Consider the following 12122-nt stretch of genomic DNA (forward strand, 5'->3'; position numbering starts at 1 on the left):
TGGGGGAGAGGGAGAGAGGGAAGATGGAAAGGAGGGAGGGAAGGAGGGAAGGAGGGAGGGAAGAAGGGAAAGAGGGAGGGAGGGAGCGAGGGAAGGAGGGAGGGAGGGAGGGAAGGAGGGAGGGAGGGAGGGACAGAGAAAAGGTGGAGAAAGAGGAGGAGGAGGAGGAGGAGGAGGAGGAGGAGGAGGAGGAGGAGGAGGAGGAGGAGGAGAGGAAGAGGAAGAGGAAGAAGAAGAAGAAGAAGAAGAAGAAGAAGAAGAAGAAGAAGAAGAAGAAGAAGAAGAAGAAGAAGAAGAAGAAGAAGAAGAAGAAGAAGAAGAAGAAGAAGAAGAAGAAGAAGAAGAAGAAGAAGAAAACAAAAACAATGGGGACACATATCATTTTTTGCCATGCTAAGTAGTATACAAAGGGGAAACTGGGACTGAAGACGCTGTGCTCACACAGTGGATTTCCAGCCTCACACTCCGTGATGCCCACAGGAAAACCACCCTCTCATCTCTGCCACTTTGTGCATGGGGCAGGGGCCTTTCTGCCTGCTCTCCGCAGTATTCCATTGATTGTCCCGGGAAAGCCTATCAATGCCCATCTCATCATGCACAGAAGCCTCCTGCGGCCCTTCGTCCTCTCCGGAAGAGCTCTGACCATGATGATCACAGGAATCTGGACGAGGCAGGGCTTGGCATGACTTCCCTCTTTCCTTTAACAAGACCATCTGAAAATGTTTACACAACAAGTCGCTGGCAAGCGTTAGAAAGTCGGGCTCCTGCTGTGGTGCTGGCTGCAGAGAAATGGTTTTCATTTTGTTCAATTAGATCCTCCTCCAGTGAATTGAGGTGATGTATTTGTTTGATTTCCTTGTTGCTCTTCATCTTCTCTCAACAGAAGAGAGTGGAACTGCTTGGTGCCAAAAGGAGGGCAAGAAGGCAATCTAAGAAGATAAAGAAAATGGAGAAGGTGCCAAAGGAGAAGCCCACGGAGGGCAACCAGTGCCATCAGCGGCTGAGGAAGGCGGCAGCTGGCCTGGGAGCCAGGGATCGTCAATGAGCGGAGGCGGTCTTAGAGGAGACAGGCAAAGCGAGGTTCCAGCCATCCTAGATGGCCCATCTTGTACAGCGCTCCAGGAAACAGGTGCAGGAAGCTAAGAACACACTGCAACGCTTCAGAAGGTCCCCCAGTTCTCTATACTGCTTAGTTTTAACCCCAGAGGAATACTGATGGATCAACACACCATATTCCCCCTCTCTAAATCTGATTGCAATAAGAAACACAGTAGATAGCACTGTCTCGTATGTGCTGCATCTGTGTTTATACTAAGTAAATACATATTTCTATATGCACATCTTCATTTCACTGAATCACTGAGACTATGTTGCTGGCATCATGACAGTTTGCTCATAACTACTCCAGTCCCTCTCTGTTAAAAATAAAGCACCATCCTTAATGTCAACAATACCATTGTATCTCAAATCATGAATAAATATGCTAGTTACGCCCAATGTCAAAATAATACTCAAATTCCCCAGTTGTCCTCAAATTTTCAGGATCTAATCTAGGTTCAACTTTGTGTTGGGGGTTTTATAATTCTACTTTTTAATCACAAGTTCACATATGTAGAGAAAAAAAAACTACCGATTATGTTTCCAACACAAATGCCTCAGTTGAACATGTATGCACGTGTGTGCAACTAACCAGCCTGAGAAACGAGTGCTGCTGGCCCCTCAAAGTCCTGCCTTACATCTGCTCCTCATCTGCACAGAAGATCCTTTGTTCTGATGTTACTTAGAAATTTCTGTATCTGTTCTGAATGTTTCTGGATGATCATGTGAGTAATCCCTCTTTTGTCTGGCTTCTGAGCAGCATTGTGTTTATGAAATACATCAGTCTTATCGTACAAGGTAGTAACTCCTGTATTCTCGTGACTACAGACTCTTCTGTTGACTATTGGCTGTTTGGATAGCCCCCTTCCCCTTGAAGTGCATGTTTGAGTGTAATCGCATTTCTAAGTGTGTTGTCCATCATTTTCTTATTAATTTGGGAATTGCTTTTCACTGAGGCTGTGAGTCTATAAAACACAATCACACACTCCCACAGAGGCTTGTCTCTTCGCTCTCCTCAATGTGACTGTTCTCATTTTAATGAATTCCAGTTTGTCAGTCTCTCCACTTACAAACCAATGACTTTGTGTCCTCCTTAAAATTTCTGCTAAATCCAAAGTCATGATTCCAGTGCCCTCTCCTGTGAGCTCTGTAGCTTTATTGTTTTACTGTTTACACAGACATTATCATCCACCTGGATTTGGTATTTCTGTGTCTCATAACAGAGGTGTCAATCCACTTTTCCCATTAGAGATATCCAATGAAACATCCCACACAATGGCCACTCTTCCTTTGTCACTGTCAGGTTGTCTTGTATCTGGTGACCATGTATTGGTCAGTCCATTTCTGAACTTATCGTGTTACTACTTATTTATTTATCCTCCTGCCACTACAACACATTTTGGATTATGCTAAGTTTGGGAATATACGTTAAAGTTTGGTAGTATGTTATGTCTCCCAGGGTTTGGTTTCTTCCATTAGAAAACTGACTAATATTTTAACTAGTGTTGACTCATTGCTTTTTCATTAATAATTAAGGTTCACCTTGTTGATTTTGAGAAAAAAATTGAATTTTTTAGACTGAGTATGTTATACTAACACAGAGTTGGAATGGCTCTCTATTTATGTACGTCTGCTTCTGATTTTCTCAAAAACAGTCTTGCATATTCCTAGATAATATCTTTATGCATTTTGTTGGATTTGTTTCTAGGTATTTGCTACTTTCTGGTACCAATATAAATTACATTTCATTTCAAGTTATTTGCTGGTAGTACAAAGAAGCTTAATACACATATAATCATTGTAAACCTACATACTCATCCAAAGTTTTCTTCTTTACTCATATATTTTGATTGTAGATTCTGTTACATTTTCCATAGGCTTTATATTTCTATGCCCTCTTTCCAATCTTAATACTTTGGTCACTTCTTTATTGCACTTGCTCTGCCCTCTTTTACATCGTTGAACGGCATGGCATGGCAGAATTTGCCTCATTTCAATCTCACAGAAATTTCCAGTACTCCAGCAGAAAGCGGGGCAGTTTGCAGTGTCTTGTCATATACCTTTCAGCAAATTAAAGAACTTCCTCTCCCATATTCATCTGCTGAGAGTCAGTATTGCTGCTAACCATTAATCAAGAGTTGGATTTGATGCATCTACTAAGCTAACATGCTTTGCCATTACGTCTGCTTTTTAAAATGTTTTAACTTCTGACAATCCCCTTGGATGGTGAGACTTTTCTTTGAGAACATGCTTATTAACAAATAAATGCATGATTACCTATCATCTCTTTATGTAACTTTGGAAGACATAGATTTCAAATATAGCTATAGTTTCAAATATATTAACAATATAGTTCCCTTTTTATTTTTTCTTATATTTTAATATTTATGATAAAAGCTGTCATATACTCTCATCTGAATTTTAGTAATTTTCACCTTTTTTCTTCAATCTTCTTGATATTTTTATTTGTTTTGTGAAATTTTCCAGTATTTATACAATGTATTTTGATCATATCTATCCACTACTAGCTCTCTCCAAACCCCCTGACTCCTTCCTATCTCCCTCACCCCTATTGTCCCTGTTTCCTCCTTGTAGCCCATCCTACCAGGGTCCTTTTCCGCTTCCATGTCCTATGTGTCCTTTGGGCACTCCCTGCCCTTCTTCACCTGATCACCTAATACTGCTCTCTTTAGTCTCCTTTCTAAAGTTTTATACTTCACACACATACATACGTGCGTGTGCACGCTTGTGCATGTTTTTTAAAGATAGGACCTACATATTAGAGAGAACATGCTGCTATTGTCTTTCTGAGTTTATGTCACAATGTTTAACACTGTATTTTCCGACCCATCCATCCTTCTTGTAGCAAATTTTATATTGTGCTATTCTTTAGAGATGAGTAATATCGTGTATGTGTCTGTGTGTGTGTGTCACATTTTCCTTATCTACTGATGGACATTTAGGCTGGTCCCATTTTCTTGTTATCATAAGTGAATCAGCAATAAGCACATATGTAATGTACAGGTGTCTCTCTGAAAGAAAATACATTTTTTGAGTACATGCCTAGGAGTGGTAAAGCTGGGTCACTGGTAGTTCAGTTTGTAATTTTTTGCATATCCTCTGTGCTCACTTCCATTATGACTGTACTATCATGCACTCCCATCAGCAGTCAGCAAGGTCACATTTTATTAGGAGAATATCAATTCTACTAATATTTCAAAGACACATTTCTGCCTAATCTTTCTTTTTTAAAAAATCTGCAAACTTGTCTTAATTTTACTGTGTTTCCTTTGTGCTTATTGCTTGTTATTTTTACAATGAGTGCTTTTAACTGACTTTCAGCTTTTCTTCTCCTGCAATAAAGCATTTAAGATATAAATTTGCCCTCAATACACTTTTATACACCCTATAATTTCAATATGCCGTATTTCAATTTCATTCCATTTGAAGTAGCTTCTAATTGTCACTGTTATTTTCTCCTTGACTCTGGGTTATTTCTAATGTTTAAGAAACTTCTTAACAGTAGCTTCACACCTGGTTACAGTAGCTTCGCACCTGGTTACAGTAGGTTCACACCTAGTTACAGTAGCTTTGCACCTGGTTACAGTAGCTTCACACCTAGTTACAGTAACTTCATACCTGGTTCCAGTAGCTTCACACCTAGTTACAGTAGGTTCACACCTGGTTACAGTAACTTCACTCCTAGTTACAGTAACTTCACTCCTAGTTACAGTAGGTTCACACCTAGTTACAGTAGGTTCACACCTGGTTACAGTAACTTCACACCTGGTTACAGTAACTTCACTCCTAGTTACAGTAACTTCACTCCTAGTTACATCATGACCAACCCTCATGCTCTCAGTGACCACATCCTTAGTTACAGAGTGACAAGCCCATATACACTCAGTGACTACACACTTAGTTACAGTATGACCCCTCATATTCTCAGGAACTAAACACTCATTGTGTAACTAGCATTCATTCTCTCTGTGACTGCTACCTAGTTTTAGTCATCATGCTCTCGGTGACCACACACTTACAGTGTGACCCCCTCCTGCCCTTAATGGCTTCCCACTTACAGTGTGACCCCCTCCTGCCCTTAATGGCTTCCCACTTACAGTGTGACCCCTCCTGCTCTCAGTGGTGGCACATTTACAATGTGACCCCTCCTGCCCTTAGTGACTGCCCACTTACAATGTGACCAGCCCTCGTGCTCTCAGGGACTACAATCCTTGTTCCTTTAAAGCACTTTGATGCTCAGTTTTCATAAATGTTTCATGTGCATTTGAAAGTAGTGTGTATGGCACCATTGCTGTGAGCATCCTTACATCTACAGTGAGTGGGAATGTTAAAAAAGGAAATGTGAGAGAAGGAGGGATGGAAATACTAGGATTGCTAATGAGACCATCAACCAAGGGATGCTAGAAGCCTCTAAAAGGCAAGGGAAAAAACTCTAGAAATGCTTAGAAAAAACTCTACAGGCACTTCTATTTTAGTGCATAAAATTACACACATACATCTATACACACAAAAATAGATTGATAGACAAATAAATTTTGAGTGAAAAGAATACAATAGAAGGCATCAGCATACTTGATTTCAAATTACATTACATATTAAGAAAAACAGCAGGGATTGGCAACAACATAACAACAAAAATATAAAACTAGACACATAGATCAATGGAATAGGATGAAGAATCCATGGGGTTGGAGAGAGAGCTCAGCAGTTGAGATCACTGATGGCTTTCCAGAGGATCCTGCCAAGTCCCAGCACCCACATGGCGGCTCAGAATTGTCTGCCACTCCAGTTTCAGAGGATCCAACAGAGTTTTCTGACTTCACAGGCATTCTGCGTACATAATGAATAGACATACATGCAGCCAAAATACCTATACATTTAAAGGTAAGTAATTAAATACAATTTAAATTAATTTAAAAACAAATCTCAAATATAACTCCATGTAACCGTAAGTACCTGAGTTTTTACAAAGATACCAATAATATACATTGGAGAAAAGACAGCACATTCTGCAAACATTGCTAAGAAATTAGATTTCAATATGCAAAAAAATGAACTAGATATTTACCTTTCATCCTTCCCAAAACTCAACATAAGACCTGATGCCTTGAAGCTGCTAGAGGAAAAAGCAGGGTGCATACTACAGCTCTAAGGCTCAAGCAAGGCCTTTCTGAATAGGACTCAGGTGGCTCAGGAAGTATGAGCAACAATTGTAGGTGAGATCTACAAAACTAAAAAACTTCTTACATAATTACATCAAACCAAACAGTTAATCGAGGAAAGATTAAAATTACAGAATGGGAGAAAATGTTTACTACCTATACCTCTGACAGAGAATTTATGTCTAAAATACACAAAGAACTCAGAAGACCAAACACCAAGAAAACAAAGAACCCAATTTAAAAATAGTCTAAGTTTGTAAGGAGGAGGGCCTTGTAGAAGGAGGGCCTGCTTGTTCATCCCAGCTGCCCGGCTAGCTTAGCCCCGAAATAACCACACAGAAATCGTATCAATTAAATCACTGTTTGGTCCATTAGCTCTAGCCTCTTATTGGCTAACTCTCACATCTTGATTTAACCCATTTCTATTAATCTGTATAGCGCCATGTAGCAGTGGCTTACTGGCAAAGATTCAGCATGTCTGACTCTGGCAGTGGCTCCATGGTGTCTTTCTCCCAGCATTCAGTTCTGTCTTCCCTGCCTGCCTAAGTTCTGCCCTATCAACAGGCTCAAAGCAATTTCTTTATTAATCAATGAAAGCAAAACAAAAACAGAAGGACCTCCTATACCAGCTAAGTGACTGAACAAAAAAATTTTAAAAGGAAAAAAAATTACTGGTAAACTGGTAAATAAATACCAGTAAACAATAACATGATTAAAATAATATAATATAGTATAATGTAAATAGTTTTTACTGGTAAATACATTTAAAAGTGTTCAATATCTTTAGTCATCAAAAAGACATAAATTAGAACTGCACTACTATTTCAACTCATCCCAGTCATAATGACCATAACCAAAAGCAGATGACAGGAAATGCTGGCAAGGATGTGAGGAAAGGGGAACCTTTATACATTATTGGTGGGGATGTAAAGTAGGGAGGACACCCTTTCTGAAAATCAGTCTGGAAGTCTCTCAGAAAAATAGAATAGTTCTACCACATGACCTCACTAGAGCACTCCTGGGCATATTGACTTACTGTCCCATAGTGGAGACACTTACACATTCATGCTAATTACTGCTGTAGTCACAATTGATGTGGGAGTCTCCTCTGTGTGTTGCTTTTCTGAAGCCACTGGGCACCAAATGAAGCCACAAAATAATACCACACCAGTTAGAAAATATGTATAATGAAAAAGGTTATTTATTTGAGAGGAAAAACTTACAGATCACCATCCCAAACAACAGTCCTCTCGTTGCAAATAGGAAACAGAGAGTCTAGCCGCTGGAAGCAAGAGAGGGAACACACGGTTACTGCTGCTTTTTAAAGTATAAGAGACTACACCCCAATGGCTGGTATCTTAAAGGCTATTGGCTGAAGGAGAAGAATGTGCTCCTGCAGCACTTTTCTTAGTTAATGAATAAAGAAACCGCCTTGGCCAGTTGATAGGGCAGAACTTAGGTAGGCGGGGAGACAGAACTGAATGCTATGAGAAGGAAAGAATCAGAGAGACTCCATGGATCCACCGGAGACAGATGCTGGGAATTTTACCTGGTAAGCCACTGCTACATGGCAATATAAAGATTAGTAGAAATGGGTTAAGTTAATATAAGAGTTAGCCAACAAGAAGCTAGAGCTAAGGGGCCAAACAGTGTTTTAACTAATACAGTTTCTATGTGGTTATTTTGGGGCTAAGTAGCCAGGCAACCAGGATGAACTAGCAGCCTGGCTCTCCTTGCAACACACAATAGTTAGGAAAAGGATCGGGCCTAAATGCCCATCAAAGGACAAGTGCCTAACAGCAAGGTGGCATTACATATACACAGTGGAATATTACCCAGCTAAATGGAAAACTAAATTAATAAATTTTCAGGTAAACGAATCAAACTAAGAAAAAGCTGTGTGAAGGCCCCAGAAGACAAATGCCACATGATCTCTCTCACATGAGGCTCCTAGCTTTGAATTTTGTTTTCTCTGTTTAATATTAACTACGTATGGAAGCTATAAAATCAAAAACAGGTCATTGATGAGAGGGATAAATTCATGGAGTGGGTCATAGAATATAGGTGAGATGAAAAGAGAAGAAGGAGTACTGGGGACAGAAATTTTCTAGTGGATAAGAGAGTGGGGAGAGAGAGGAACTGAGTGTCTATGTCAGTGTTTCTCAACCTGTGGGCCAAAAGCCCTTTGAGGTTCTAACGACCTTTTCACCCAGGTCACCTAAGACATCAGAAAACACAGTTGTTTAGATTATGATTCATTAAAGTATTAAAAATTACAGTTATAAAGTAGCAATGAAAATAATTTTATGACTGAGGGTCACTACAACATATGGAATGGAATTAAAGGGTCAAAACATTAGGAAGGTTGAGAACCACTATCTATAGGGCAAGGTTTCACTAAAATGAAGTGCACATGAAGAAGGTACCTGAGAACCTATGATTAGCAATCAGTAAAAAATAAGAACCTAGTAGGACCTAAGTGATAGAAAGGAATGAGGGAGATCACTGGGAGCTAAGATTAAAGTGAGGGTGGAGACAGAAGCAGCAACCAGGAATAGATGTTAGATTAACCAACACTAGGATGTATAAAGAAAACTTATGAATCTTCATAAAGTTTTAAACTAATTAGAAATACCTTTTTTGATGTAGGTGTGTCTTCTATCTATCTGATGATTTCATTGGTTAATTAATAAAGAAACTGCTTGGCCTGATAGGTTAGAACATAGGTGGGTGGAGTAGACAGAACAGAATGCTGGGAGTGAGGCAGATGCCTCGGGCAATTGCCCTGCTCTCCTCTCTGGGACAGATGCGATGGAGCCAGCCGCCAGGTCACACATGCTGAATCTTTTCCAGTAAGACACTACTTGTGGTGTTTCACAGATTATTAGATATGGGTTAGTCAAGATGTGAGTAAGAGGCTGAAACTAATGGGCCAGGCAGTGTTTAAATGAATGAAATTTGTGTGTTGTTATTTTGGGGCATAAGCTAGGCAGGCAGCCAGGAGCTGGGCAGCAGGAACGCAGCCTGCCACTCCTACTACATTTTTTAAAGATTTGAACAAAAGTCTCTCATCTGGTAAACAATGCGGCTCTCAAAAGACATGGGTTATTGGCTGGGCGGTGGTGGCACAAGCCTTTAATCCCAGCACTCGGGAGGCAGAGGCAGGCGGATCTCTGAGTTCGAGGCCAGCCTGGTCTACAAGAGCTAGCTCCAGGACAGGCTCTAGAAACTACAGGGAAACCCTGTCTCGAAAAACCAAAAAAAAAAAAAAAAAAAAAAAAGACATGGGTTATTGAGAACCATTGTACCATACACAGGCTACTTTTACACAACTCATTGGTCAGGAAGACCCCAGAGATGCCCAAAACAATGTTAGCTATTTCTATTGCTCTTGGTCACACACCATAACTATATGGTAAGACCCTGTCTTAATTAAGGTTTTCTATGGCTGTGAAGAGACACCATGACCACAACAACTCTTGTAAGAAGACATTTAATTGAGGGGGCTTGCTTAAAGTCTCAATGGTTCAGTCCATTATCATCAAGGCAGGTAACATGGTGGCATGCCGGCAGATGTGGTGCTAAAGGAGTAGCTGAGAATCCTATATCTTGCAGCAACAGGAAGTTGACTAAGACATTGGACAGCGTCCTGAACATAGGAAACCTCAAAACCCCACACCCACAGTCATACACTTCCAACAGCAAACCTCTTACTAGTGTTACTTGCTGTACGATTATTGGGACCAATTATATTCAAACTACCACAGATGCTATTGATGAAGAGACCATTCACTTGGAATTTAGGACATAGGAGCTGAAGGAGAACCTGTTGGTATTATTTTTCTAATGGTCATGTTGTCTAACTGCTTTATAAATATTCATGTTTATTTATATCTATATATTTGTGCTGCTGCAAACCTTGTCCAAAGATGCTTCTTATGGCAGTGGGTCATGTTGACTGCATAGACATATAACTGTCGTAACTGTTCAGAATGCTGAGAAACACATCTGTGAGTGTCTCCCATATAGGTGAGACATCTGTATCAACACTGTAGAGGGTAAAAGGTACTTGTTACACAGATAAACACTGGAGAAGCCAGGAAAGTTATACTTATAGGCATCCTTAAAAGGGAAGTAGCATTTAGCTTCTCCTGCTGGGATGTTGGGGATGGATATAGTTCACAACCTGATGATCCTTTGCTATCTGATGAGCCAGGCTCTGCCTGTATCTTTCAGATTTTATGTTTTACTTATCTTAGGCCCTTTCACCCTAAAACCTTGAGCATTAGTTCTAAGCCATAAAACTCATCTTTGTGAGAGATGTCAGTTGTACCTTACAACAGCCTAAGGGACTTCTGTGTTATCTTAGGGCCAGGCCAAACCCTGACTCCCACAGATACTGTGTTTACTTCAGTCATTCTCCCTCAGCCCTTATCTTGTTTCTAAGATAACCAGAACCCAGTTTATAGATGAAGTCATATGTACTTTGTGACCAGCTTCAATGTAAACATGTCTTAAGCTTTATTGCACACACAAGGCAGAGTTAACCATTACCTGAAAATGCTTTCCCCAGTATTGTGCTGTGCTTAGATATGACAAAGAATATATGAGCTGATGTCAGACTTTAAAAGTCCTGGACCAGCACTGGTACCAAAATCAGGCTGAATGAAGTTTCATCTGATAGATTCTCAGATAATTTCCTTACCAACTATAAGCCTGCAGGGACCCTTCACAGAACCCCACCTCCATACTACAGATGGCTCAGAAATCATCAAGGAAAGGAAGCAGAAAAAACATGGGAGCTGGAAGATAGGGTGGGAGTTATAAAATGCTTCTCTCTGGACATGACATCAATATTAGACAGATGACTTTTCTCAGTTATGGTTGTCTATAAAAGACCTTCACAAAGATCAAGCCACTTAAAAACTTCCAGCATGGCCGGGCGATGGTGGCGCACGCCTTTAATCCCAGCACTCGGGAGGCAGAGGCAGGCGGATCTCTGTGAGTTTGAGACCAGCCTGGTCTACAAGAGCTAGTTCCAGGACAGGCTCTAAAAAAGCCACAGAGAAACCCTGTCTCGAAAAACCAAAAAAAAAAAAAACTTCCAGCATGGAGGCAGGAGGAATTCTCACCACTCCTAGGTAAGGAGCTAGTGGCAATTGATAGCTTCTAGGGGAAGAAAAGTCGATTTCTTTTAGAAATGGTTCACCATGCATACATGCATATGGGCAGCATTGATTGGACTCAGTGGGTCTAATAAATAAATAATTTCAAAAGTAGGCCATGAAGCTGGGAAAATGTGATGGAAGATCCTGGGAGGAGTTGGAGTTGGGAAGCAAGAGGTCTTCAGCTCTTTGATGGAGTTGAAGAATAGATAGATAGTTATAGTTTTCCTTAGTTATGATAAAAGATAATGTAGATATAAATACTGTAACTGTAATTCTTACTTGATAACTGTTTTATTATATGTCATTTTGCTATGTTAAAGTTAAAGCCTTCTTTTTTTTGTTTAAACAGAAAAAGGGGAAATGATGTGGGAGAGTCTTCTGTTTGTGTTGACTTCATTTTTTAATAAAGAAATTAATAATAATAATAATAATAATAATAATAATAATTAACCATCTTTGGCTAAGGTCTAACACAACTGACATAACATTTTTCAAAGGCAAGGAACTTTTTGGAGAACTATCCTACCCTGTCTTAAGACAATCCTGTTTTATCCACTTATGGATATTCTGTATCTTTGTCAATAGTCGAGGTATGGGCTTTTCTTTGCCAAAGGCCAGTTCTGCCAAGAAGAAGACAAGCTCCCAGTGGAGTGTCTATGGTGCTCAACGTTCT

The sequence above is a fragment of the Arvicola amphibius genome, chromosome 8 (genome assembly GCF_903992535.2).
Source record: "Arvicola amphibius chromosome 8, mArvAmp1.2, whole genome shotgun sequence".
NCBI lineage: Eukaryota > Metazoa > Chordata > Mammalia > Rodentia > Cricetidae > Arvicola > Arvicola amphibius.